This window comes from Phyllobates terribilis, unplaced genomic scaffold (genome assembly GCF_046119375.1).
Source record: "Phyllobates terribilis strain yellow unplaced genomic scaffold, ASM4611937v1 Scaffold_6__1_contigs__length_29720123, whole genome shotgun sequence".
NCBI classification, from domain to species: Eukaryota; Metazoa; Chordata; class Amphibia; order Anura; family Dendrobatidae; genus Phyllobates; species Phyllobates terribilis.
This window is the reverse complement of record NW_027362766.1, coordinates 18,752,894-18,777,116: the sequence shown is the minus strand read 5'-3', so window position 1 is coordinate 18,777,116 and position 24,223 is coordinate 18,752,894. Positions and strand designations below refer to the sequence as shown.

Below are 24,223 nucleotides of genomic sequence, written 5' to 3'. Positions count from 1 at the left end.
AGAAGGACAATAGGTCATCTTCAGTCCCGGTCCAGATCAGGAAAATGTAATCAATGAAACGTTTCCAATGTAAGGCATGTTTCTGAAATAGTGAATCGGTATATACAAAGTTATCCTCAAAATTGGCCATAAAAATATTGGCATAAGGGGGGGCAACATTGGAGCCCATTGCTGTTCCCCTCTTCTGAAAATAAAATAGTTTTTAGTGAGTATCAAAGTAAGAGTGTCAACACAGAATCGAATCTGTGAGGTTGTCAGGTCAGTATGCTGATGAAGGAAGGATGACATAGCTGTGATGCCTTCATGGTGATCTATACTTGTATATAAGCTATTGACATCCATTGTTACCAAGAAGCTATTTGTGGGGATGGGGCCCAATGTTCGTATAGACGACAGAAAATGAGAGGTATCCTTGAGATATGACGTAATTATAGGAACATGGGGTGTTAATATCTTCTCAAGTGTAATAGCTAAAAGCAACGATGGGTCTGCCTGGTGGTTGTCTTAAATTCTTGTGTATTTTAGGTAATGTATATGTAAAATGGCGGGTTTCCCTCCAAAAATATCAGTTATTAATGGGGAAACTCTCCTACACCTCTATTGAGGTCCGATATTAACTATTAACATCAAACTTGACTATTAATAATTAATATCCACTAACGTTACCTGTGCCTTATACTATACACCAACGGAGACAAAACCGTGTACTAATAAAAGGTATTTATTACACAAAAGTCTACAGTTAATATACTACTATTTATCACACTAACACAGTACACAATAATAATAATACAATTCCCAATTACCTAATATATTTTCCACCCACGTTTCCTAATCACTCATGCGGCCCACCCAACTATAATAACTTTCTCTATATATATATATGCAGATACAAGGATATCAATATCTAGGAGGGTTAGTACAGGGTATGTACGGCTAGTAAGGAAAGAAGTTACAGGGGAAGAGAGATACTCAGCCATGTGTTATTATGTCCTTCTCCAAGAGTCAAAGAGGCCCAGCCCATGTGGGCTCTGGGGTTTTAAGTCCAGCCAGTGTCACAGGAAATGATGTTTAATTCCTCGCCCATTGGCTAAGGTCTTTGTTCATGTTTTATGGCCTGTAAAATGTTATCAATGTCCCTCTGGACCAGGTCAATGTAGGTTTCCACATGGTGGTAGGAGCGGGGTGGGGTAGAAATGACTAGGAACCCATAGCTTTAAATTGAATAATGAGAATACAGAGTCACTTTGTTCAGTCAAACTATCACTAACCATACATTTGTCTCCCAGGAAATGGACCTTGAGCCTGAGGGTCCTATAAAAATAATGTAATTCCTTTTCCAAGAGGAATGTATCAAATGATGGAGTAGGGCAAAATGACAGTCCTTTTTGTAAAAGTCAATTCTTTAAATTGTACGATGAGATGCTATATACGACGTTACTTGTCCTACCTGGGATCGCGTCGTCATCCGTGTGCTGTCTGACTGTTGCGCGCCTCCCCCTCCGCGTCTTGGTTTGTATGGGCGTGTTTGGCGTTGTTCTAAAAAACGACCTGGATGTTGGGCACCTCGTCCACTGTCGGTAGATGAATTGCCTTGCCTGTTGAATTGGGTCTGCCTTGCCTGTTGAAATCTTTAGAACGCCATCTGTATACTTGGCTTTGTAAATAATCCTCTGCGTCACGGAGAAACTTAGATTTTTTCTTTTCTTGAAGATCATTGCGATAGTTGCTGATGGTTTTATAAATATTCGTTTTTAATGTAGAAAATTCTTCTGAGGATATTGTATTGCTAAATTGTTGCTCAGTTGTGGAAATCTTGGTGTTCAGGTCTGAGATCTCCCTCTGTAAGAAATCAATGGTTAGAAGTATAATGTCCATAGTGCCATATGAATTAATAATTATGAATTTGGAATAACATTTATGACCCTAATTAATTATATTTTGGTCTGTATTAGGATGTATTTCATGTTATTTGGACATCCATAGATTTCGATTCTCTTTTCTGTATATTTATTTAGAAGTGTATTGCCTTAAAAAGACCGAAACGTCGAAACGTTGGCAGCAAGCACCCTGCTCTTTGTATATGGGGTCTCAATAAAGCGTTATAAAAGCATCTACATTGGAGTGCCGAAGTCTTTTCTATTCATTTTGGATCTTATTTCTTCAGCGCACCCACCTTAGGAACCCACCTCATTTATTTACTTTATAAATGTTATGCCAATTTGTATATAAACATTTATAACAACCTATTCTACGACCTTTTTCTTTTAGTACTCTTGTAAAAAAATAAACAATTAACACAATCAGCATCTCTTCAGCTGGAGCTTTTCGTACGTCTTCAACCAGCTCTCTCTCTCTCACTAGGCTTTAACAGTTCTTTGTTTCTACAAAGTCTTTTAAGGAAAATCAAAGCATGAAAACAAGTCTTTCCACCAGGCAACATCTTCCATACTGCATCTCGGTGGCGAATACCACTCCAGTGGGCTTACCTGGTTTGCAGGCAGAGATACCTGTTTCCAGTCGACAGTCCTTGACACTTGACTCAGTTCACCAAGTGTCTCGTACGTCATCATCACGGGCCTCCTCACTTCTCGAGTCGACATCCTCCTGGTGGGTTGTTCCTCAGGTACCACGGGTTCTTCGGTCACAGGAGTTTCTTCCGCCGCACTCATTTCCCGTGCTTCCTCAGATGCCCCTGGAACTGTCTCTGTAAGTTCCTGTACTTCTCCAAAATCGCCTGGTTCCACACGGTCTGGTCATTTTCCTGAGTGTCGATTAGTCTCTCCAGTGACCGGTGTTCGATCATCAGATCTTAATTGGAGTTCATCTGTACTCCTTGGTACAAACTCTGGAGCCTCAGGACTTAGTTCACTCTCCTGAGGATGGTACATCCCTCTCCTTGCCGGTCCGAGAAATACAACGATGTGCACTTCTGCATCGGAACTTTCAAGGTCACTATCCACCTCCAGAGCTTCAATCTGTGGTGGTCTCTAAGTCGATCTCAGTCGAAGTCAGTCTGCTTCTGGGAAGTCTTGTTGTGGTGGGAGATAATCACAGGGTAGTAATAAATTCTGATGGACTAGTCTGGTTTTCTGGTCTCCTCTTTCCAATCAAATTTCATACACTGGACTGTCATCAGCTTTCCTCTTTACGACCACATACACCTTGTCTTCCCAGTACGACCAAAGTTTTCCTGGACCACCTTTCTCACATACGTTCTTGACTAGCACCAGGCTTCCCGGTGCCAATTCTGCTCCATAACATTTTCATCATAGTACTCCTTACTTTTGCTCTGTCCTTGCCTAACCACTTTGGATGCTATGTTGTATGCCTTTGCCATCTGTTCCTTCCATTTCCAAACATACTCCGGATACGTTCTGTAATTCTCTGACACCGGAGTATCGAACATGATGTCGATTGGCAGTCTTGGTGATCATTCGTACAATAGGAAAAAGGGTGAGTAACCTGTTGCATCGCTCTTTGCACAGTTATAGTCATGTACCACTTTTGACAGAGAACTCTTCCTGTCTTTCTTCTCATAAGCTGTTAAAGTGCGCAACATCGATGATAATGTCCAGTTAAAACGTTCCACTTGTCCATTACCCTCTGGGTGATAGGGCGTTTTGTGGGATCTCTGAATTCTACAGTACTTTCCTAGCTTGTCAAAGAGCTGGTTCTCAAATTCTTTTCCTTGGTAGTGGTGTAACCTCATAGGGAACCCAAACCTCAAAGCAAAATGATTTTTAGATCTTTTCTGCCGCTGTTTGACCAGCTTTATTGGTGGTGGCATATAATTGGGCAAATCGAGTAAAATGGTCCATCACCACCAATATGTATTCGTAACCACCCTTGCACGTCTCAAGATGTCAAAAGTCTATTGAGACCATCTCAAACGGATACGTAGTTTGGATGTTGCCCATAGGTGCTCGGGTTGATGTGTTGAGACATTTATCTTTCAGACACCCACACTCTCTGGTCACGTACCTCTCAATATCTCTCTGCATGTACGTCCAGAAGAAACGTTCACGGATCAAGTTGGTTGTCCTTTCCACTCCCAGGTGTCCCATGTTTTCATGGAGTTCTTTGAAGACCAACCTACGGAATACTCTGGGTAATACCAACTGCAGGTTTTGTCCTCCCTTACGATACAGGATACCGTCTTCACTGAGGTAGAGCTTCGTGAATCCTTTCATTAAAACAGATACTGCTGGTGACTCATTATCTCTCTCCTGTTTACTTGGAAATCGATTTTGGTCCACATAAAGTAGTATTCTACCAATTATTTGATCTTCCCATTGTGCTCTATGGATTTTTCCTTTTGGTAGTTGTTGAATGGACAGGGGGTGATCTTGTTCTCTCGCTTTTATGGTGGTTTCCACTGTCAACGGACACCACAATGGTGTGTCTTCCTCTTGATAAGCTTGTACTGCTTGGGTAGTGCTCTCAATTGCTTCCAGACTGACTTGGTCCGAGCATTCTTGCATGAACTCCTCAGGCTCTAGTGGCATTCTCGACAATCCGTCAACATCCATAGTGCATTTTTTTGGCCTGTACTTGATGCTGAAATTGAAGTCAGCTAGATCAGCGACCCATCTCTGACCCATTGCATTCAGTTTGGCAGTAGTGAGGACATAGGTCAAAGGGTTGTTGTCAGTGTATACCTCAAACTCTTTGCTGTAGTAGAGATAATATCTAAATCATTCACAGATAGCCCATTTCAATACCAGGAACTCAAATTTTCTGGAATGTAGATGGTAATTCTTCTCGGCGTCTATCAACATTCTAGATTCGTACCTGATGACTCTCAATTTTCCATCTTGATGCTGTTACAGGGCAGCTCTCAGTCCAACTTGAGAAGCGTCACAATGAAGAACAAGTGGTAAGTTGAAATCAGGATATCCCAAGATGGGTGGTTATTAGTGTTGAGCGAACATGCTCGACACTGCTCGGTACTCGCCCGAGCATCACGCTACTCGGGATGTTCGGCGAGCACAGAGCATTTCCAGGTTACTCAGGCGGGAGCTCGGGTCTCCGCCCTGCATGTTTGGCGCTCTTTACAGAGCCAATGAACATGCAGGGATTGCCAGCCAGTCACTGTAATGCCGCAGCCATGTTGGTTGTGGGCATTACATTGATTGGCTGGCCGCACAGCATCACCTCGAGTATTTAAAATCGGGCGCCGCCATCTTGGACACAGATGCTCCGGATCAGACAGTGTAGGGACAGCGCTGCTGAGTTAGGGAGAGATTTATACTGCGAAATAGTTAGTGTAGGGTCTGTAAAGGATGCCAGATCAAACAAACAGTCCTTCTCAGGACTAATATCCATCCCAGATATCAGGCAGGCAGGCTGTATAGGAGACGCAGTGGTTATACCAGCAAACGCTGCATTACAGTCCTGTATGCTGCTCCTGTTGCTGAAATTGCTGGACTTAGCACCAGGTCTCGGGGGCCAGGAAAAATCCTTTTCTTTTCATCTAAATCCTCTTTTTTTTTCCTCCTTCACACTGTACAAATACCCGTCTTTTTAACCTTTTGGTGTCCCCCCCCCCAAAAAAAAAAATAGTGTCTCCCTGATTTTTAAGACACAAATATATCTGTTGAAAATAGTCTGGTATAGGCCAGAGAGACAGAAGTGTGGTTTTGCTGTTCCACGGTTCAAACCTCTGTATTATCCACTTTTGGGCCATTTGTATGTAAAAAAAACAGTTTGAGCGTGTCGCTCACTGTTCAGCCGCAAATATATATATTTAAAAAAGTCTGGTATACACCAGTAAACAATAACTGTGGTTTTGCCATTCCACAGTGAAAAATCTCTATTATTCAGCTTTTGTTATTTTTTCCGTAAAGAAAAACAGTAATAGTTTATCCCTGCTTGTTCTGATTGTTTAAAAGATTCTGGTGTAGGCCAGAGAACTAGAACTGTGGTTTTCCTCTTCCACGGTTCTAATCTCCTTTTTATTACCCTTTTTCCATTGATAGTGCGAGTGTAAGCTATTTTACTTCCTTTACAATGGGCAAGGCGCGTGGCAAGGGACGTGGAACTGGACGTTCTGGTGATGGTGCGTGCAGAGGACGGGGCCGTGGCCAAGGTGAAAATGTGCCACAACCAACAGCCACATCTTCTCGCTCCCACTTCTTGACAGAATTACTAGGGAAGCACAGAACAACACCAGTATTGCGAACTGATTAGTGTGAACAGGTTATTAATTGGATAGCAGATAATACTTCCAGTTACCTGGGCACCACCACCTCCGGTCTGTCTTCCACACGGTCAACTCTTAGTAGCCGTGAGTCTCGACCGCATACTCCTCCTCACCCTGATGCTCCTTCCTCCCACCATGCCGAGTGTCGTCAGACAGCAACTGATCCCACACTTGGACACTTTGAAGAGCTGTTCACTTGTCCATTTCCAGATTTGTGCCCCTCACCTGCTCCGCTTGAAGAGGTGGAAGAGGAGATCCCATGTAGCGATGCCCAAATATTTGAACAGCCACGGCCACAGGAAGTCGACGCTGGCAATTTGTCACAAGAGGTGGACGATGACGAGACACAATTGCCAGGAAGTGAGGAGGAGGATCGTGGTGCGCAAGTGGAAGAGGAGGAGGTGGTGGATAATCTAGTAACTGACCCAAAGTGGCAGGAGGACATGCAGAGCGAGGCCAGCAGCACACAGGGTAAGGGAGGCAGAGTACCCCAACAGGCAGGAAGAAGCAGTGTGGTGGCCACACACAGAAGGCAGGCAACAGTTCCCTGTAACACCAACATGAGGAACGTTGCCAGTACAACCGGTAGGTCTTCCAGAGTCTGGAATTTTTTTTAAAGACTCTGCTGATAACCCCAAAAAGGCCATTTGTACCACCTGCCATTCCAGCAACAGCAGGAGTGACAAAACTACCAGCCTGACCACCACTAGCATGATCAGGCACATGTCAGCAAAGCACCCGACTTTGTGGGGCGAACCCCAGGGTCCACGACCAGTGTCAGCGGGTGTCACCACTGCTTCTTCCGCTGTTGTGCGTGCAATAGAACCCCCTGTTGTGTGTACAAGGCAATCCCCTGTCCATACTGCATGCAAAGATGCCCCCTCCTCTCAGTCTTCACTTGTTATGACAGTTTCTCAAGAAACAGCATCAACGTCCACGTCCCACCGCAGCGTTCAATTGTCCATATTCCAGACCTTTGAACGAAAGCGGAAATTGGCAGCCAACGCCCCACAGGCCACAGTCCTAAATTCGCACATTTCACGACTGCTTGCATTGGAAATGCTGCCTTTTAGGCTGGCAGAGACGGAATCCTTCCGCAACCTTATGGCGGTGGCTGTCCCTCGGTACTCGGTTCCCAGCCGACACTATTTTGCCCGGTGTGCCATCACCGCACTACACAAGCACGTGTCCCAAAACATCTGCCGTGCCCTCAACAACGCAGTTACTGGGAGAGTCCACCTGACAACGGACACGTGGACAAGTGCTTGTAGCCAGGGACAGTACATCTCCCTGACGGCACACTGGGTAAACATAGTGGAAGCCGGGACCCAGTCAGACCTTGGGACGGAATACATCCTCCCCACACCGAGGATTGCAGGCCCTATGTCAGTCAGAGTTGCCCCCACAGTGTACAGCTCCTGCGCATCATCCTCTTCCTCCTCCTCATGTTCAGCCTCCATCTCAGATATCACCACATCAGTTACAAGCTGGAAGCACTGCAGTACTGCCTCAGCCAAGCGGCAACAGGCTGTGCTGAAACTCATAAGCTTAGGTGAGAAACCTCACACTGCTTGTGAGTTGTGGACAGCTGTGAAAGAGCAGGCAGATCTGTGGCTGAGACGGCTGAACCTACATCCAGGCATGGTCGTGTGTGACAATGGCCGTAACCTGGTGGTGGCTCTGAGATGAGGAGAGATCACACACGTACCATGATGCCTGGCTCATGTGCTTAACCTCGTGGTTCAGCGGCTTCTTAAATCGTACCCCGAGTTGCCAGATCTGCTCGTCAAAGTACGCCGCCTGTCAGCTCATTTTCGCAAGTCGGCTACAGCTTCCGCCACCCTTGCTGTGTTGCAGCAGCATTTGCAGCTTCCGTCACACCGACTGGTGTGTGATGTCCCCACACGTTGGAACTCTACCCTCCACATGTTGCAAAGGATTTGTGAGCAGAAGAGAGCACTTGTGGAGTACCAGATGCAACAAGGCCGTCGATATTCAGGTCAGACTCCACACAAGACCTCAGGAGTGGATGTCTGACATATGTACCATCTTGACAAACTTTGAGGAGTCCACCAAGATGGTTTGTGGCGATGACGCCATTATTAGCGTCAGAATCCCACTTGTCTGTCTTTTGCAACGCTCTCTGCAGAGAATTAAAGAGGAGGCATTGCAGCCAGAGTATGATGAGATGGATCAAGAAGCCGTAGCGGTCAATTACACACAGCCCAGCGTCATCTCATCCCAACGTGCATTGGGGGACAATGAGGGAGAGGAGGAGGGTGAGGAAGAACAGGAGCTTGTATCACGTGCTGTAGACAGTAGTACCTGTACAACTGTCATACCGTCGGTTCAGCGTGGGTGGCCTGAGGACAGGGGGGAGGAGGAGGAGGAGGAGAGCATAGTCAGTCGTCATCTTGGTGAGGACACGGAAGTCTTGCCCGTTACCAGTCTGGCACGCATGGCTGACTTTCTTACGCTGCCTTAACCGTGACCCTCGCGTTGTCAAAATGTTGGGTGACAGTCATTACTGGTTGGTGACACTTTTAGACCCCCGCTACAAGGAGAACTTTCACTCTCTTATTCCTGAGGTGGAGAGGTCTACGAAAATGGGGCAGTACCAGAAGACCCTTGCTGCAGAACTGTTAAAAAAATTCCCATCTGAACACGCTAGCGGCAGAGGTCACAGTTCGTTGACCAACCAAGGCGTACAGGCGAGAGAGACGCAACTCCAATCCAGCAAAGGCAGGGGAACACTGTAAATGTTCTGGGACAGTTTTCTGAGACCCGCCCAGCTTACAGGCCCTGAGGCGCGGGTTACTCTCACAAGGAGTGGAAAGTTTCAAAAGATGGTGAGGGAGTACCTTGCCGACCGTACCAGCGTCCTCCGTGATTCCTCTGTGCCTTTTAATTATTGGGTATCCAAGCTGGAATGAACTCACTCTGTACGCCTTGGAGGTCCTGGCCTGCCCTGCCGCTAGCGTGTTATCGGAGTGTGTTTTTAGTGCCGCTGGGGGAATTATAACTGATAAGCGCACTCGCCTGTCAACTGACAATGCTGACAAGCTGACCCTTATCAAAATGAACAAGGGCTGGATTGGGCCAGACTTCTCATCACCACCAAATGACAGCAGAATAACATAAAGTCAAATCCACTGTGTTATTTCAGGAGGTGTATTCCCATGCACTGCTTCACACCCACACATGGGTATACGCTTCCTCATTTCGGCTGTTTTATGTTCTTCTCCTTATCCTCAGCCTCCACCACCACTATACCACCAGGGTGACCGTGGTCCGTGTTGCTATTATTGTTAGTTCCTCTGTCCTAATTTTTGGCAGCTTTTGCTTCGAAGGCATAAGCAAAGACTGTGGGAGACCCACTCCCCAATAATGGGAATAATATTTTTAAGATCCTGTACTGTATGGCTCTTGTAAGGGGCATTCAAACCGTCTGGTTAAGCTACTGGGACCTCCACGTCTCTTCCGAGGGGCATTAAAACCGTCTTGTTAAGCTACTGTGACCTCCACGTCTCTTCCGAGGGGCATTAAAACCGTCTTGTTAAGCTACTGTGACCTCCACGTTTCTTCCGAGGGGCATTAAAACCGTCTTGTTAAGCTGTGACCTCCACCACTTTTCCAAGGGGCATTAAAACCATCTTGTTAAGCTACTGGGACCTCCACGTCTCTTCCGAGGGGCATTAAAAGCGTCTTGTTAAACCACTCTGAACTCCACAGCTCTTCCAATGGGCATTGAATTGTTGTTTTTAATTAACTCTAACCTCCACGACTCTTTGTACAGGCATTGCATTTCCTCCTAATTTTTGGAAGCTTTTGCTTGGAAGGCATAAGCAAAGACTATGGGAGACCCACTCCCCAATAATGGGAATAATGTTTGTAATATGCTGTACTGCATGGCTCTTGTAAGGGGCATTGCAAGTTCCTCCATCCTAATTTTTGGCAGCTTTTTCTTGGAAGGTATAAGCAAAGACTATGGGAGACCCACTCCCCAATAATGGGAATAATGTTTGTAATATGCTGTACTGCATGGCTCTTGTAAGGGGCATTGCAAGTTCTTCCATCCTAATTTTTGGCAGCTTTTGCTTGGAAGGCATAAGCAAAGACTATGGGAGACCCACTCCCCAATAATGGGAATAATGTTTTTAAGATGCTGTACTGTATGGCTCTTGTAAGGGGCATTCAAACCGTCTTGTTAAGCTACTGGGACCTCCACGTCTCTTCCGAGGGGCATTAAAAACGTCTTGCTAAGCTACTGTGACCTCCACGTCTCTTTCGAGGGGCATTAAAACCGTCTTGTTAAGCTACTGCGACCTCCACCACTTTTCCAAGGGGCATTAAAACCGTCTTGTTAAGCTACTGTGACCCCAACGTCTCTTCAAAGGCGCATTAAAAGCGTCTTCTTAAACCACTCTGAACTTCACAGCTCTTCCAAGGGGCATTGAAATGTTGTTTTTAATTACCTCTAACCTCCACGACTCTTCCAACAGGCATTGCATTTCCTCCTAATTTTAGTCAGCTTTTGCTTTTCAATGCAAAGACGAAAACTAAGGGAGACCCACTCCCCAATAATGGGTAGAAGGTTTTTAGTACGCTGTAATCCACTTCTGTTTCAAGGGGCATTGCAGTTCCTCATAATTTTTGGAAAGCCTACCATTCACTGCTTAGGCCAACAGTGTACAGGAGACCCAGTTGCTATAAATGGAAAAAACGGTTTAGTTAAGGCCCTCTGACCTCCTTGTCATTTCCAAGGGGCATTGGAGTGCCTCAAAATTTTTGGTAGGCATTGCACTCACTGTATGCCCTATAACTGTGTAGCCGAACCGCTCCTTTTGGTACAGAAACATATCCTACGAGACATATGTGGTTGACTGGCCTGATATTGATGTGACTGGTTCCTGTTCCTCCTGCTCTTTCTCCTTTGCCACCACCTCATCCATCATTTATCACCTGAAGCTTTGTTTTAACGGGAGTCATAGAACTGGGATAGTAGTAGGAAAACATCCAGCAATCCTCGGAGGAGGTAGGATATGCGCCAAAATGCTGACCACCTCTGGCCTAACCGCTACTACATACATGTGTGTCACCCCAGGCCTGGATGCCACAAACTTGTAAGGCTGTGTCTGAGAGCAGGAGGGAGGTTCTCTGGTCATGGATCATTTGCATGCAGCACCTCCTGTCCCAGGCCAGTAGGGGGAGCAGGTTGCCCCTATAAAAACTGGTACTGAGGGCAGGGTTAGAGAGACCAGGACCCACTTCTGAAGTATCCAGAAGGGTTCCCAGAAGAGAGGGACAGGTCAGCCGCAGCTGAGGAGTCCAAGAGGCAAAGGAGGAACAGAAAGCCAGGGACAGAGGCGACGAGAGCCGGTCCTGGTTGAAAGGGAACTACAAACCGGACACTGGGGTCCGAGGCTGTCAGGGTTGCAAGCCCTGCAGCAGATAACCAACCCGCAAGGGATTTCAGGTCCCTTGGCCAAGAAGCCTGGAGGCTCCGCCACACAGAGGGACTGGTACAGCACAGAGAAGCTACAGGTACCAAAGGCCCGAGTCTCAAGCCATGCAGGCGTAGTACACGGCAAGCTCAGGGACGTGGGCTACCATACCACTAAAGGGGGAGATAGTCAGCAAGGGCAGAGAGAGAACGGTAGGCCTACCCACTCACCCTGGCCAGCGGAGCTCGCCTGAATGCCCTCAGACACCCAGGTCCATTCCTACCCTGTACTCCTGTTGGGTCTATGATAAGATCAGTAAAAGACCCTGGACTGCATTATTGGACTCTGTGTGGTTACTGCTGTGCCTGCACCATCACCCCCAGCATCCTATTACACTGCCCTGAGGCTACACTCCTCACGTGGGGAGTTGTACTATTCCCTGCTGCATCCCCAACACCAGCCTCAGCGGTCTGCCTTGCAGCGGCGGTCCTCCCTGACCGCAATCCACGGGTGGCGTAGTCGGACATTACCTACAGCACATCATAGACTACCACTGGCCTGACCACCCTGAGCCACGGGACTGGGTCGCCGCTACTACTCCCAGCATTGCCCTGAAGACCGGTCCCGAGTGCCCCACGGCCCAGGGGGTGAGTCACATGCGCTTGTGACGCGCCCCTGGGCCTGAGTCGCGCAGCGTTGCGCACGCGGGAGCCTACCCGGAGCCGGATCTGATAGGGGTAGTAGTCTCGTGGCGGTGACCCGGTCCGTGCCCAGGGAGTCAAGCTGAGTGGCAGAGTTTAGCAGAAGATGGTACGGTGTTTGACTACGCCACCCGTTGAACGCGGCCACGAGGCCGCCGCTGCAGGGCAGACCGCTGAGGCCGGTGGTACGATTGTGCAGCGTAGATGGTATAACCCCCAACGGGAGGGGTATGGCCCCAGGGCAGCCGACGTGTTTGAAGGGGGTAGCAGAATAGCATGCAGGTAGCAGGAACCACTCAGAGACGGTGCGGTGTAGTTCAGGGTCTTTACTGATGACAAAGGTAGACCCTCCCGGAGTACTGGCTAGCGATCGGGGCCTGGTCAGTCCGTGAGCAGATGGGATCTCCCCTGGCCAGGCGGAGTTGTAGGCCTCCCCAACTAATTGTACTCTTCTGGCTACCTTGCTAGAGGCGGGTAAAAGTAGCCCACGTCCCTGAGTGTACCGTGTGGTGCTCACCCATATGGCCGGTGACTCGGGGCCTTCTGGTAGCTTCCGCTCCACGACGGCGGTGCTGGTCCCTTGCGTGTGACCGTGCCTTCGGGTTTCTTGGCCAGAGGACCTGAAATCCCCTGCCGGTCGGTTTCTGCTGCTGGGTAAGGATTAGTCCCCACAGCCTCGGACTCCGGGTCCGGTGAGAACTCTTCAATCAGGGCGAGCTCTACAGCTTCCAGCCCCTGACTCCTTTTAGCACTGCTCCCACTGAGCTCCTGATCTTTCTTTCCTATAGCTGCTCCTCTCCAGACCAGACTATGTCTCTGTCTGGGACTCTTCTTCTCCTCTTTCTCTCTAACCCTGCCTCAGCCCCAGTCTTATATAAGGGAAGTTCTTCCCCTCCCAGGACTGGGCAGGAGGTGTGGCATGCATAGGATTCCTGGCCAGGAGACCTCCCACCTGCTCTCAGACGTAATATTGCTATTACTGTGGAAACCAGACCCCTGGGGTGCCACACTTGCATTCCAAGAAAACAAAGCAGATGCTAATTTCTATCATCATCATCATACTCCTCACCTTGGCACTCTCAACTCCCCTGATGGAGAAGCCAGGGCCCACCGGAGGAGTCTGGTTCTCTGGTGGGCTCGTCCAATGCTGCCCTAAAGCAGGCCAGGCTAAGAAAAGTGTGGGGGAAGGTGACAGGAGAAAGAGGGGCGGCTGGGGACCGTTTATGGACACCCGGCCACCCCCAGGCGGCTGGGGACCGTGTGTGGACACCCGGCCGCGGGGCGGCTGGGGTCCTAGTATGGACACTCGGCCGCCCCCTGGTGGCTGGGGACCGAATGTGGACACCCGGCCACCGGGCGGCTGGGGACTGACTATGGATACCAGGCCGCCAACGCAGCCATGACGTGGTGGCCATATTCCGCCTCCACATGCCTAAAAGGCCCAATTTAAAGTGCAAGCAAACAGTATGGTATTGCAGCCTGGGGGTGGGTGGGTGGCAGGCTGCATACTTGCGCTTGCATTGCAAGGAATGGGAGAGGTACAATTGAACACTGCCCTGGGACAAGGACTTGAACGGGGATAGTTGCAAGTCTGCAACGACAGGTGCAGGGTGGGAGGCATCTTCGCATGTACCATGAATAGGGGTTTTGCATGCACACACTACAGTGGAATAGGCTGTCCTTCCCACTAAATGCACTGGGGAGGGCACAGGTAATGTTTTGGTATGCGCGCTTAATCTTATGTATAAGGCGCACCGGGACAAATAGTGGCGGCTGGGGACTGAGTATGGAGACCTCGCCGCCGACGCAGCCATGAGGTAGTGGCCAGCTTCGACCTCCTCCAAACTAAAAGGCCCAATTTCAAGTGCAAGCTAGCAGTATGGCATTGCAGCCTGGGGGTGGGTGGGTGGCAGGCTGCACACTTACGCTTGCATTAAAAGAAAACAAAGCAGATGCTAACTTCTATCATCATCATCATGCTCCTCACCTCGGCACTCTCAACTCCCCTGATGGAGAAGCCAGGGCCCACCGGAGGAGCCTGGTTCTCTGGTGGGCTCGTCCAATGCTGCCCTAAAGCAGGCCAGGCTAAGAAAAGTGTGTGGGAAGGTGACAGGAGAAATAGGGGCGGCTGGGGACCGTTAATGGACACCAGGCTGCCCCCAGGCGGCTGGGGACCGTGTGTGGACACCCGGCCGCAGGGCGGCTGGGGACCGAGTATGGACACCTCGCTGCCGAAGCAGCCATGAGGTAGTGGCCAGCTTCGACCTCCTCCAAACTAAAAGGCCCCATTTCAAGTGCAAGCTAGCAGTATGGCATTGCAGCATGGGGTGGGTGGGTGGCAGGCTGCACACTTACGCTTGCATTCCAAGAAAACAAAGCAGATGCTAACTTCTATCATCATCATCATGCTCCTCACCTTGGCACTCTCAACTCCTCTGATGGAGAAGCCAGGGCCCACCGGAGGAGTCTCTGGTTGTCTGGTGGGCTCGCCCAATGCTGCCCTAAAGCAGGCCAGGCTAAGAAAAGTGTGGGGAAGGTTCCCGGGACAAATAGTGGCGGCTGGGGACAGAGGATGGAGACCTCGCCGCCGACGCAGCCATGAGGTAGTGGCCAGCTTCGGCCTCCTCCAAACTAAAAGGCCCCATTTCAAGTGCAAGCTAATAGTATAGTATTGCAGCCTGCGGGTGGGTGGGTGGTTGGCTGCATATTTGCGCTTGCATTGCAAGGAATGGGGGAGGTACAATTGAACACTGCCCTGGGACAAGGACTTGCACGGGGATAGTTGCAAGTCTGCATCTTCTGATGCGGCAAGGATCACTTCTGATGGGCACACTTTTAGGCAGTGACCTGGGTGTCAGAGATGCTTCTGTAGCGCCCCAAGGGTTTGGCCGCTACAGGGGTATTGCACCTCTGCCAGAGGTGTGATATTCCACTCCCGGGTAAGGATGGACTGTGGACCAGGGCTCAGGTAGCTGCAAACATTACACTCCTCATTCAGGGGGGGGGGGACAGCTCGATGGTGCTCCCATTAATATAAATGCAGGCACGAGTGACCTTGTTCCCTGCCTGGAGTGGGGAGGGGGGGGACCTAGTGATGTGGGAGCAGATAGGGGCTGGTTTCTGGGCATAGGTAGGAGCCCATTGGTTGCAGGTCACCTGGGCTCACACACAGAGAGGGAGGTATAAAAGGTGGGCACCATCTTAGATCAGGGTTGTTGTTGTTGAGAGAAGAAGTGCAGTCTGTGAGGAGAGGTGACAGGGGGCAGAGGCTCTGCAGGAGCTCTGCTCCAGGGCCAGGCCTAGGGTAGAGGCCGGGGCCTGAGAGAAGAGAAGAGAACAGAAAGGAAAGTAAGAAGGAACAGAACACTAGGAGAGGCCCAGAGACACGAAGGCAGAAGGAACCCTAAGGACCCAGGAGATTGCGGGTGACGGGTTGGCAGAACAGGGTACCGGATCCCAAGTTGGTGGAGGTGACTAATCCTTAGCCAAGAACCGGTGGTCGTGATCATTTACTGGTGCGACCCCTCACTACACCTACTAGGAAGGCACACCACATAGGGTCAGGGAAGTGGGCACCTAGCCCTCCCAGGAGAAGACCCGAGGCAGCTGGACAGAAGTAGTGTCACTGGTGGGGCACGGCTGACGAAAGGATAGAAGGGAGTCCTGTGCCACACTCCGGAATTGCCTGGGGGTTGATCGAGCCCCCTGCCTGGTGGACGCAGCACGACTCAGGCAGTCCTACCTGTGCACAAGTGACCTGGATGAGAACTGTGAGTAAAGAACCTGATCTGCAACACCTTGTCTCTGTGCTTTCTCACCGTGTACAGCACTACTAGTACTGGGACGCCCCGCACCACAACCACCGTCATCGCTCTACATTGCCCTGAGGCTAAACTCTTCCCGTGGGGAGTTATATTACACTCTGCTGCCCTCACAACATCAGCCTCAGAGGTCGGCTCAGCAGCGGCGGTTCTTATTGACCGCAATCCACGGGTGGCGTAGTCGGACATTACCTAAAACATATAAAAGACTGCCACTGGTCTGACCACCTTGAGCCACGGGACCGGGTCGCCACTACTACTCCCAGCATTGCCCTGAAGCCCGGTCCCGAGTACCCCACGGCCCAGGGGGCGAGTCACTTCCAGGGGTCTTCCCCATGCTGTTCCCAAGTCTTTTCAGCACTGTATGCATGTGTCACACAGCACATGGCCAGATAAGGTTGTAAAATGTTAAAATGACATTTCCCGGTGAATGCATTTGTCACGGTTGAAAGCAATACAAAAGTGCAAAAACGCATAAAAAATGCTACTTGTGAACACAGCCCAAGGTGTGGAGGAGTATTTTTTTTTTTGGTTATTTATTTTACCTTATACACAAGTCATTACCCTGGAAAGGAACTTCCTTAACATATTTCACAGGAAAGCAGTTTCAGTTTAGTTTTTGAACGTTTTATTGTGAGCCCTTAAAAGTGGCTTAATACCTATGACCACGTTGTTGACAGCAGTGACCTGGGGGTCAGAAATGCTTCCTGGGGTGATCCCCATGTCATTTGAGCACTGTCACTATCGTTTTGGGCACTTGTTAGGCTTTTAAAAGACTGCCGGGGGTGCCGCCGCAAAAATGCTCGGGTCTCCCATAGACTAACATTGGGCTCGTTGCTCGGGTCGAGCACCCGAGTATCACGGCGAGCTCGGTCCGAGCTTCGAGCACCCGAGCATTTTAGTGCTCGCTCAACACTTAGTGGTTTTACCAGGTAGTCTACTAGTTCTTCCAATATCTCCTGGTGGCCTGCTGTCCAGAGAATGGGTTTTTGGGATGAAACGGTGTTGTTTCTTTTAAGCCCGGTCCTACCCGCGTTCTTCTTTTTCTCCGTGGGTGTTGTTGACTCTGTCGTCGTCCCCAAGAGGAGTTATAGCGGGGCAGCAATCCTGGAGAAGTTCCAAACGTAAGTACGATAGTAGGAGAGGAATCCTAAAATCTGCCTCAACTCCCCGACAGTAGAGGGCCGCTTGTCTTTTAAGTCCAGTATTGGAGCGATTTCTGCTGGGTCCCTTGTATATCCTTCTCCGGACACAATTTTCCCTAGAAATCGGACTTACCTTTTGAATAGTTCACACTTCTTTGGGGTCAATTTAACTCTGTGTTGTTGATACCACTGTAATACGGTCCTCACGTGTTCACAATGCTCCCGAAAGGTTTTGCTGTGTACCACATTGTCATCCAAGTACGGCTGGCAGATATCGTCCCTCAATCCTTCCAAACGAGTCTCCATGCTCCTCTGAAATTCTGCTGGAGCTGAACTGAGCCCAAACGGTATGCTGATCTACTCATATAACCCCCACGGTGTGATGAATGCTGTCAAGGGTCTACTGGACTCTTCAAAAAACCCTTGGTGGTATGCCTTACCCTGATCGAGGACAGAGAACCAGGTACTTCCTGATAGGCTATCCAGCATATCTTGAATCTTTGGTATCGGGTGTCGATCAGGTACTGACTTTCGGTTTAGTTCCCGGTAATCACAGCAGAGTCTCAACGTACCGTCCTTCTTCCTAACACAAACAATAGGAGAGGAATAAGACGACTTTGACTTTTGGACCCAACCTCTGTTGATTTGATCTTGTAAATACTCTTTCACTTCACGGTGTAATGGTTTCGGCACAGGCATGTATCTTCTGGTTATTGGGGTCGTGTCTTTCAAATTGATTTTCAATTGCAATGACGGGATACAGCCTATATCAGAGTCATCTTTAGAGAATGCATGACACTCTTCTATCAGCATCTGTTTTGCTATCGCTATATCTTCAGCACACAAGTTTTTCAGGGATACTGGGGGATCCCAGGACCCTGAGGTGGGTCGTGCAATTTCCTCCCCTGGGCAACTCATGTTCCTTTGTGGGGAGACTGAATTCACGGTAGACCCATGGGCGGGTCTCACACTAGCTGGATATACCGTTTTAACGGTTTCAATGTGACCTAACACGGTCTTTGGATCCAGTCTAATTTCATGTTTCATAGTATTCATCACCGGTACTGCACTGGAGTAAACCCACCAGTGGGAATCGTAAGCACAGTCTCACCTTGAACTAGGCCTTCCGGAAGTTCAGAGGAGTCTTTTCTGTACTTTTCTTCCTGGTTCTACCCGGACTTCACACCTCACCCCCACCATATGGTTTGCAGGGATGATGGTTGGGTGCCAGCCTACCTTGACTTCTTTTAGGTCCATTGTATTTTGTGCTTTCTTTACTCTATGAATCACATTTTCCGCCACGGCGTTGGATATGGCAAATGATGTGGCAATTGCATCCACCACCAGCGCCCCTGACTTGTGTTTCGTGATGGCCTCACTGATTACATTATAACCCAGGATAGGACCCTCTGCCACGTTCTGATCACTAGTCACGAGAAAAGGTACCAAAAGCTCAATGGTGTTGCTGTTCTTTGTGGTCCTCAGTTGGAAAGTCACTTCCACCCAGCCTATGAAAGGGATTTCGGTCTGGTTGACAGCTTTGCCGTGGAGTTCCACTGGTTCTAGGAGTTCTTTTAGTGACCAAAGGCAGGTATATGGCAGGTAGCGCCTTCTCCATTCTTCATTTAAAAGGCTCACTTGGGCTTCTGTGTCCCACAGTGCTTTTACTAGGAGTCCATCTAGCTGGCACTGTGTAAAGCACCTTTCACCGATTAGGCTGATGTGGCTATCTTTACTGACCGAGGAATCCTCCTCCCAAGAGTATATCGTTTGGCCTCCACACTGGGCATTAAGTAACTGATGCCCCTGTCTACCTTGCAGCTGTTGTAGATGGGAACACACTTGGGGATAGTACCGACGCAGCCGTTTTACCTCATGTGCTGTTCTGGGATTTGGTGAGATTTGGATTTGCTTCTGGGGACTCCTCCATGTCGCGGTTACCAGGTTTTCACCTCAATTAACTCGGCTTGCAGTTCTCCTATTACTTCCTCCCAGTCAGAGCTGGCGGTCCTCTCTTTTGTTGGTGATTTAAGGTCCCCTTTCGGAGGTGGCACTGGAGGGTCTCCATGATGATCTTCGGACTGGCCACGGGGATCTCCAACTTCAGCTGACACATTTTACTGATTTTAGGAGCAGAGCCTTTCTTTAACTTCTGTTCGCTCTCTGACTCCAAAAAAGCTGCCTCATTCATTTTTTTCAATTAATGAGTGGGTGGAACAATTCTGAAGTACTCTCTTTATAGTGCCCTTTTAAAATTATCTTCAGCTGTTGAAAGGTCAATTAACTCTTCATTTCTAGCACACTACGGAGGTTCAGTCCTGGACTGATTGCTTTCACCACCCCCTCAACAATCTCATCTGGCTGGTAGCCTTTCTGTAAGCCTGCATCGATCTGGTGCAACAAGTTCATATAAGACAGTTTCTCTTTCTGTTCACACTCTACAATCTGTCCAAGGATCTTGAATACTTTATGGTGATTTGTGGTGTTAGAAAGGACTGTCTTCCTGATTTATCTAACCCGAGCAGGGTAAAGGTTCTGTCTGAGTCTGTCACCTGTTCAGAGGTTTTGGTCGATTCCTGCAGGGCTGTTAGGGATTTGAATTGTTCTTTCAATTCCTGTAGTTCTGTCTGCGGACAGAGATTCCCGCTTTTGGTAATTGGTGCCGTCCCTCCATCCTGGTTAGAAACTGTGTTAGCTCCTGGAGGAACGACTCCATGACGCCTTCAGCTTCTTTCTCCCCCAGCTCATCCATTTTTGCATTAATGGCAGCTAACAGTTGCCTACGGTTGTGTGCTTTAGAAATCTTTATATGTTCAGCTACTGTTCTCAATTATTCACAGGTTAACTGAAGAAGCAGCTCACTAATTCTGTCCATTTGTATTTCCACATCCATTTCTGCTAGTGAGTTTTCTTTAGGGCTGGTCCCCTTTAACTGGTGTAGCAGAGTTGAGTTGAGGTGCTGTGCTGCTATATTTCTCCAGACACTTTTCCTCTTCTCCCTCTACACACTAATTCCCACTCAGGATTCCCCGTACAGGCCACCAATGTTACACTCATGCCGCTAGGTTCAGATAGGGCGAGACTGGTTTCATGAATTCTTTGGAATCCTGGGGGAACCGTTACTCAGGGTGACCATAGGCTGCATCTTCTCTCAGGCACACAATAGATTAAATTGCTGAGCAGACACATCTGACAAGAGTCTTTTTCAACAGTTTAACAGTGGAATTTAATCTGAAGCACGGCTAGTGCAATTCAGGGATATTACAGCTAGAGATGAGCGTTGTTCTACTCGAGCTGTTCGCCAATCTCAAATTCGAGCTGTTTTGGGCGGTGTTCGAGCCGTTCGGCGAACACGAACAATTTGAGAAAAATTCGGCTGTTCGAGGTTATGTTCGATAACTGTTCGTGCACCAAAATCATAACTGGATTTTTTCTCAGTAATGATGAAAATTAATGTTAATACGCAGTTTGAGTGTACAGCGGGGTGGGGGGAGGGGCAGGGGATGGATCTCTGCAGGAACAATGAAGATCTCCATTTTTTTTTCTCTTTCCCGCATTTGCAGTGGGGAGGTGCAATCTGTCAGCCTATCAGCAGCGCACACACGGAGCGAAGTGCTTTTTTTCACACAAGCAAGGGCATGTGTCATTGGCAGTGTATGTCACATGTCCTTGCCCTATAAGACCCAGCCATTTTCCCCGTCGCCACCATTTTCTCACTGCTGCAGCTGCGTGTTAGACGGCACCGCTGTTGCTGTGTGCGCTATACCTTGTTAATTTCAAGCCAATTTTCGCACAAATATACAGATAGCTTGGGAGTAGGGAATAGTTGTGATTGCAGTCCTTTTAAGGACTAGGTTACAGCATTTCCTACGACTTTTATCAGGGAGGTCTGTGCTCTTAAATAGATAGGTTGTGGGAGTAAAGACTAATTGTAATTGGAGTCCTTTTCAGGACTAGGTTACATCAGTTCCTATCAGTTTTTGCCAGGCAGGTCTGTGCCAGTGCTGTGCAAGTTTTTTTCACAGCATTTGGCTGAATCTAGCAAAGCTAATCCTTTTTGACCTATTGCAGAGTGTGTTAGTCAGTGGAGTAGCCTATCTGTGTTGCAAGATATAACACCTGTGTATAGAATACCAATTTTTTTACTGCACCTAGTGAAGTAAAATCTTTTGGGCATAGCATCATTCTATTAGTCCATCTATACTGACCTCCATCAGGTTGCAAACTGAATATAATTTTTTTCTGCATCTAGCTCTGAAAAAATATTTGGGCTTCTAGCAGTGTGTGGGACTTGTTCTATTAGTCCTTCTATACTGACCTCCAGCAGGTTGCAAATTGAATATAACTTTTTTCTGCATCTAGCTCTGAAAAAATATTTGGTCTTCTAGCAGTGTGTGGGACTTGGTCTATTAGTCCATCTATACTGACCTCCATCAGGTTGCAAATTAAAAATAATTTTTTTCTGCATCTATCTCTGAAAAAATATTTGGGCTTCTAGCGGTGTGTGGGACTTGGTCTATTAGTCCATCTATACTGACCTCCATCAGGTTGCAAATTAAAAATATTTTTTTTCTGCATCTAGCTCTGAAAAAATATTTGGGCTTCTAGCAGTGTGTGGGACTTGGTCTATTAGTCCATCTATACTGACCTCCATCAGGTTGCAAATTAAAAATAATTTTTTTCTGCATCTAGCTCTGAAAAAATATTTGGGCTTCTAGCGGTGTGTGGGACTTTCTCTATTAGTCCATCTATACTGACCTCCATCAGGTTGCAAATTAAAAATAATTTTTTTCTGCATCTAGCTCTGAAAAAATATTTGGGCTTCTAGCAGTGTGTGGGACTTGGTCTATTAGTCCATCTATACTGACCTCCATCAGGTTGCAAATTAAAAATAATTTTTTTCTGCATCTAGCTCTGAAAAAATATTTGGGCTTCTAGCTGTGTGTGGGACTTGGTCTATTAGTCCATCTATACTGACCTCCATCAGGTTGCAAATTAAAAATAATTTTTTTCTTCATTTAGCTCTGAAAAAATATTTGGGCTTCTAGCAGTGTGTGGGACTTGTTCTATTAGTCCTTCTATACTGACCTCCATCAGGTTGCAAATTAAAAATATTTTTTTTCTGCATCTAGCTCTGAAAAAATATTTGGGCTTCTAGCAGTGTGTGGGACTTGGTCTTTTAGTCCATCTATACTGACCTCCATCAGGTTGCAAATTAAAAATAATTTTTTTCTTCATTTAGCTCTGAAAAAATATTTGGGCTTCTAGCTGTGTGTGGGACTTGTTCTATTAGTCCTTCTATACTGACCTCCAGCAGGTTGCAAATTGAATATAATTTTTTTCTGCATCTAGCTCTGAAAAAATAGTTGGGCTTCTAGCGGTGTGTGGGACTTGTTCTATTAGTCCATCTATACTGACCTCCATCAGGTTGCAAATTCAAAATAATTTTTTTCTGCATCTAACCCAGCCAATAGTTTTGGCCTAATACCACAGTTTGGCCACTCAGCTCTGCTCGGTTACCATCCATTGTTTTTTTGTGCAAACAACTCCAGAGTTGTGAATTAGTTAACCACCAAAATGAGTGGAAAAAGGCCTGCTGCTGGTGGAAAGGGGAATAGGCGTGTTGGGAAGGGGAAAAAAGGTTGTGTCCGTGGGGTAGGTGTTAAAGCAACAGTAACATCTGCAGAAGAAAGACCATCTTCCAGCCAAACTAAAATGTCTACTTCTTTTAGCGGACAATGTGATAAGATCCCTTTCTTACGGCCACGCCAATCGCTACAAATTCCAGATGAGGCACAAAAACAGCAGGTGCTTCAACGGATATCAAGTGCTCCTTTAAGTGGGCTCTCCTCCACATCAACTTCAACATCACAAATACTCCAGTCCTCAAAGGTGTCACCCAAATCGCACTTGCTTCCTCACAGCTCCCAAATCTCCAGCTGCCCGTCTGAGTATGAGGTAGAACAGATGGTTGAGTCTGCAGAGCTGTTTACTCATACTATAGCCTGGGAATCAGAGGTCGACTCCAGCGCTTCTGTGAATCCAGACGAGGAAATGATCTGCACTGATGCCCAGAATCTTTATGAGTCGGATCCAGGACCAGACGCAGAAGGTTCTGACCATAATGTAGACCCTCATTCCCAAACTGTAACTCCTGTTGGTGGAGACAATGAGGAAGACGATGATAAGACTCAAATACCTGATTGGAGCGACAACTTTAGTTTTTTGTCAGGGCAGGAACAGGTTGGCTCTGAGGACGACGGGTGTGATAACGCACAGGGTGATGATGATGAGGTCGGAGATCCCACTTACTGTCAACCCACAGTCAGCCAAGAGATGAGGTCAGCAGAGGAGGTGGAGGAAGATGCTAGTGACGACGAGGTCAGGTTGCGCCTTCCTGGACAGAGACGTAGTACTGGAAGCACGTCAACAACTGCATCCTCAAACACAACTCTGCCTCTCACCACAAGTCGTGGTGGCTCTTCAGGTCGCATGGGTGCTAAGCCTTGCATAGCCTGGGCATTTTTTCAGATCGATAAAGATGACCCAACTCGTGTTATCTGTAACATTTGTCAGCAAAAGCTAAGTAGAGGCCAAAAAATACATAGTTTGAGTACTTCATGCATGAACCGGCACATGGACATGAAGCATAAGTTGCAGTGGGAAGCTCAGTGTGCTACAATGCGGCCTAGCCGGCCGGGCCAATCACCGTCTGCCATATCTTGTGCATCCGCGGCCTCTTCATCCTCTGTGACTGGGGGGACAGCAGTCACACCTGTTTTGGGGCGCAGACCTGCCACCTCTTTACCCGCAACAGCCAGCGTGATTGGCAGGTCATCATTTTCTTTGGAGGTGGTAACACCAGCTGGTGTTGAGCGCTGTCCGACATCGATAGCACCACCTTTGG

General features: G+C 48.0%; 1 protein-coding gene across 1 annotated transcript in view; it reads right to left on the bottom strand.

Moving 5' to 3' along the window:
- Positions 1 to 800: 800 nt before the first annotated feature.
- Positions 801 to 24,223, bottom strand: part of LOC141152642 (uncharacterized) — a 49,331-nt gene continuing 25,908 nt past the window's right edge. Inside the window, exon 2 of the mRNA XM_073637200.1 lies at positions 801 to 1,842. The gene's annotated coding sequence lies outside the window, so the exon portion shown is untranslated. The remainder of the gene's footprint in view (positions 1,843 to 24,223) is intronic.